The sequence below is a fragment of the Triticum dicoccoides genome, chromosome 2A (assembly GCF_002162155.2).
Source record: "Triticum dicoccoides isolate Atlit2015 ecotype Zavitan chromosome 2A, WEW_v2.0, whole genome shotgun sequence".
NCBI classification, from domain to species: Eukaryota; Viridiplantae; Streptophyta; class Magnoliopsida; order Poales; family Poaceae; genus Triticum; species Triticum dicoccoides.
In genome coordinates this window covers 774,271,291-774,276,680 of record NC_041382.1, presented here as the reverse complement: position 1 = coordinate 774,276,680, position 5,390 = coordinate 774,271,291, and the positions used below count along the sequence as shown (strand labels likewise).

The window sequence follows — 5,390 nt, the reverse complement described above, 5'->3', positions numbered from 1 at the left end:
ATAGAGATGAGGGGAAGGCGAGGAAAGGGGAGGACTTTAACCCGAGCCAGGGTCCCATTGATCCAGAGCTGTTGATGATATCTGGTGGCGGGAGGTCCCATGGCTCCATAGCCATTGGAGATGGACTTATCCGTTGTCCTAGCACTCTCCCGGAGATCAAGGCGTGCCAGTCGTGCTCCGCTCCTGAGATAAGGCCTCGTGAACGGCCAGTGCAACTCGCCATCAAGGTTAGTGATACGTACTCAGTTATCTTTCTCCATTACATTGTGTGCGCTTCCATCAATGATTACAAATGGTCATGTGAGTGGTGTTGCAGGCTGCTATACAGAGTGAGAGAGATAGAATGGAGAAACTTCTGGCGGAGGCGGCGGAGAGGCAGCGGGAGTTGGAGGATAGGACGACAAAGATGATGGAGGAGGAGAGGGCACGGAATGACATGCAGGCAAGGGCCATGTACGAGCTCCTTGTGGTAAGTTTCTTTTGCAGATTAGCCAAAACATTCATGTAGTGTTTGTCTCATTACTAACTAGTATGACTGAGTCATCAAAGCCAAATGTGCAGTCTGTGTGCGAGAAGACAGGTCAGACCGCTCCGCCGATGCCAGTGATTGCTCCTGGGACCATGGCGAGTTTTATTTGAATGGACATTACTTGCTAGTCTTAACATTTGAGTGTCATCATGCTAACAAGACATTGGAAATGATCTTTGGTGCAGCGTAACTCCAGACAAGCATCGCACGATCCTTCTCCAGCTACCGACACGAGCCACCCCGCTCCTACACCTCCTGGATCTTGGTAAGTTTATCTAGTGTTTTGCTTAACACATGCATAAAGACCTAGACTTAGCTTTATTTCCTCCAATGCTTACCATAATGACCTAGACTTAGCTTCTTCTCCTCCAAAATGACTTAATAAGCTTACTGACCTCCAAAACCATCCATTTTACCTAAGTTAGCTCTAAAACGATCTGTACTTAGCTTACTTATGTCAAAAATTGCATAATTAGCTTAGTTAGCTCATAGACGATCCATTTTACCTAAGTTAGCTCTAAAATGACCCATTTTACCTAGGTTAGCTTATAAATGATCCAGTTCATCCAAGTTAGCTAAAAAATGACCCATTTTACCTAGATTAGCTCCTAAATGATCCATTTTACCTACGTTAGCTTTAAAATGACCCATTTCACCTAGGTTAACTCCAAAATGACCCATCTTACCTAGGTTATCTCATAAACGATCCATTTCAACTAATTTAGCTCATAAACGATCCATTTCACCAAGTTAGCTAAAAAACGATCCATTTCACCTAAATTAGCTCTTAAATGATCCATTTCACCTAAGTTAGCTCAAAAAGATCCATTTCAACTAAATTAGCTCATAAATGATCCATTTCACCTAAGTTAGCTCAAAAACAATCCATTTCAACTAAGTTAGCTCATAAATGATCCATTTCACCTAAGTTAGCTAAAAAAACGATCCATTTCACCTTAGTTACCTCAAAAACGATCCATTTGACCTTAGTTAGCTCATAAACGACCCATTTCAACTAAGTTAGCTCATAAATGATCCATTTCACCTTAGCTAGCTCATAAATGACCCATTTCAACTTAGTTAGCTCATATATGATCCATTTCACGTAAGTTAGCTCATAAATGACATACTCTTCTTGTTCTAGTCTTCTTCTTGTTCTAGTCTTCTTCTTGTTCTACTCTTCTTGTTCTAACTTTCTTATTTTTCATTTTGCAGATTTCATTCACTTGACGAAAGCTTGCATAGATGGAGTGCTCCTTATCCCTTTCTCTGTTTCTTTTGTATCGTTGAACTATGCATGTATCGTTGGATGAAACTATTGTAATATATATGGTTGGATGCCTCTATGTTGAACTTGTTATGTATGATGGAACTATGCATGTAATATATATGGTTGGATGATGAAGTTATGTGTTGGATATCTTATATGTTTGCTCTGTAATGGCCTTTTGCAATATATCTATATATGTCAGATATATTTGTGATGAAAATTGTTGGATTTAATAAAAAACAGATAAAAGAGCCAATATGCAGGCTCTTTGCCGTCTGCAACCGACGGCAACGGGCTCTTTGTCGTCTGCCGCGGACGGCAAAGAAGACACGTGGCATCTAGTTGTGCTTCCTGGGAGCTGACCCATTTGGTCAGTTTGCCATCAGTGGCTTACGGCAAAGAACCTGCACTTTGCCATCAGTGGCAGACGGCAAAGAACCTGCCATGTAGTGACGTGTAGATGACATCATACGGCGGACGGCAAAGACACTAGAAATTTTGCCGTCAGCGGCGGACGGCAAAGGCCTGCCGTTAGCCACTTAACGGACTGACAGCGCAATTATTGCGGTCCGCTCTCTTTGCCGTCCACCGCAGACGGCAAAGGGCCTTTGCCGTTAGCCGCTAGGAAGCAGACGGCAAAGTAGCTGTTTACCGTAGCCTACTTTGCCAGAGCCTTTTTCCGTCCGCGGCTAACGGCAAAGGCCTTTGTCGTCCGCCATTCATGCCTTTGCCGTCCGCCGTGGCAGACGGCAAAGTAGCTGATTCCTGTAGTGTATGTTAATGCCTCCCATACAATTTATTTAACTCTTAGGTTCATATTAAATTCAAATAATCTGGGACGGTTCAACAAACAAAAATGTGAAGCAAATAGCATCTTCAGTTCAGCAACAGGTTCTACATATAGTAAGAGCAGCACATGACAGTAAAAGCAGTGAGGAAAAAGCAAATGAGTTGCTTTAACTCTACCTGGTTGGCAACAAATTGACATAATCTGGGACAGTTCAACAGATCAAAATATAAAGCTAACATCATATGCTCAGCTGACAAATGATGTATATGTAACTCCTCTACATTATACAGTACCACACTAACATAACTACATCTCTAGACACAAGAACAAAGCGGTACGTTGATGACATGCTAGGCATCAGTTTCAAAAAGCTCGATTTTAGATCATCAACAACCAGAAAGCCTCAGTTGTCTAAATGTTCAGCACACCATCATCAGATCACTGACGAGCAGGACCTGTACGACCCATACACGGCAACTAGGAAAAAAATGGGATCAAGCAGACAGGGAGGCGGGTACCTTCTGGTTGACAAGGTCGAACGCCCTCTTGTGCACCCGCATCTCAAACCGATCCCAAGTGTTGGTACCTATTTTACCAAAACAGGATAACATAGTTACACTCTGTTTACTTTCAAATCATCATAAGAAACTACAGCACTACAAGGGTAGCAGATGACTGATTTGTGGTGGGCTGAGTATCAGATTTAAAAAGCTTGATTTTGAAACATCAAATGTATCAGAATAATCATATGAATCATCATTTGCTCGGCCCATCTACCAAGTGCAACTACTTCATCATTCTAGGTAAATTAACATGTTAAATGACTAAAACTAGTAGTATGCTACAATCATATGGTACTGGTTAAAAAATGTGACCAGAGGACTACACTTGAACATATCACTTGCAATGCCTACTGGAAGGAGCAAGTGTATGGATGAAAACAAACATTAGACATGCTGGCCATCAGTCTTAAAAACCTCAATTTTGTATTCTCAAAGAGAATCTCGGGAATATGTTGTTGTAGCATCATCTAACCAGCCAATCCATCATTAACACACGTGCACACACAGAGCAGAGAACGATTTGAAATCAAGTGCAAGAATTGCTGCAGCACATACAACTAGCATGTTACGGTTTGTGGGAGATGGGGAAAATGCATGTGAAGTGCATACATCACATAGGGGTGTGTACAATACACACCATCTTTGACAGCAAGCAAAACTTACAGGAATAGAGCATGTCAACTACTGTCAAGCACAATCACTAGCATGGTGGTGAGACAAGTTTCCATACGCCAACCATTCTTATTGCAGGTGTTGGACGCCCCCTCCTTGTAGCGTGAGTGGAGGTAGCACACAATCTGCACCAACAAAGAACCAAAGACAACGTCAATCCCCTATGTCATAGTCTCACAGATAGCCAAACCCTCTTAATCCTAAAAACAAAAAAGGCGTTAGCACCACCGAGGAGGAGGACGCACCGAGATGTTGATATATTTATAGTCAGCTGACTATTAAGGGCTTTCCCTTAGATTACAAACAATTATGTGTACAAGGCAATTCAACATTTAAGTTGAAGGTGTTTAGTAGCAAAACAGGAGATGATATATACTAAACAACTTGAACTGGTAATACACAACTAGATTAGCAAGCATTACATGACAACAGTTGCTTGATAGATTTGATTAAACATGTATAAAGCAGCAACACGCATCGACAACATCATGAGGACTGAATCAAGGTACAAGAATTATATAATCATTAGCAATTTTATTACGTGCTGATGTGTAGTCCACTCAAGCCACGTTGAGATGCCCACACCATTAGCCATCGAGGAGCACGGCTCATTATCCATTGACAAACTAGCAGTCAGCCCAGTACACTGGCATGGACGCGGGACTCATCTAAAATCAAACACGTGCTACATGAGTGATTATTTGCACCAAATATTAGGTGTGGCGGGCGCCAAATCTTGCCATATTGCTGGCTTTGCCCCGTACATAGTGCAAAACTGTTCATTTTTTAAAGATGCCGGTGTAGCAGGAAGAGAACCCATCCAATTTGGAGGATTTTGACACATGGTACCAGACTTGCAGGCACCTAATTTGATTCACATAACAGTACAATGATACACCTAATTACAAGGCATTGGATCATGCTCATGTTTAAACCAAAGCCAAAACAAGATCCAACTAGTGAACCACATACTGTAGATGATAGAATGTGTTGGTGCTGCTGTTTAAATCGGAAGGAGATAAAGAACAAAAAAACGGAATCCATGGCGTATTAGAACAAAGAGCCAAACAAAGAGAGTAGAGGAGAGGGGGAGGGGGACCTTCCATGGCGTCGGCATCGGTGCCGGCAGGGTCGGAGCAGCCCGAGAAGGAGGCCCCCGCCTCTCCCTACTGATGGAGAAGCAGTAGACCTTGCTAGAGAAGCCTTGCTTTGGCTGTCGGCTATAGCTGCTACCTCACCTACAGAGAAGAGAAGAGATAGGATGGGGGTCAGAAGGAGAGAGAAGTAGAAGTATCAGAGAAGGGGAGGAGGGATCCATACCACATCACCGTCGGTCGCCATGGCCGGCGGCTAGGGTTTTCGCCGTCCTCATCCAGGTGGAGGTCGGACTCGACGACGTCCTCGTCGAGCTCGTCGGGCTCGGGGTGGGGTCGCACATGTCCTGGTCGTCCATGGAGGTCGCCTGCCGGTTCAAATCCAACACAAAAGGCAGATCAAACAACCAAGGAATGAAGGAGAGGATCGGGGCCGAGGAGAGAAAGGGGAAGGAAGGGCGGATCAGACCTT

General features: G+C 43.4%; 2 non-coding genes across 2 annotated transcripts; both read right to left on the bottom strand.

Annotated features, from left to right (window-relative positions):
• Positions 1-3,280: 3,280 nt before the first annotated feature.
• On the bottom strand, positions 3,281-3,355 carry LOC119359863. The gene has a single exon (XR_005172698.1). It is a non-coding gene; the product is annotated as a small nucleolar RNA SNORD36 (small nucleolar RNA).
• Positions 3,356-3,546: 191 nt separating this feature from the next.
• Positions 3,547-3,625, bottom strand: LOC119359867. Its single transcript, XR_005172699.1, has one exon. It is a non-coding gene; the product is annotated as a small nucleolar RNA SNORD36 (small nucleolar RNA).
• Between the last annotated feature and the right edge of the window lie 1,765 nt (positions 3,626-5,390).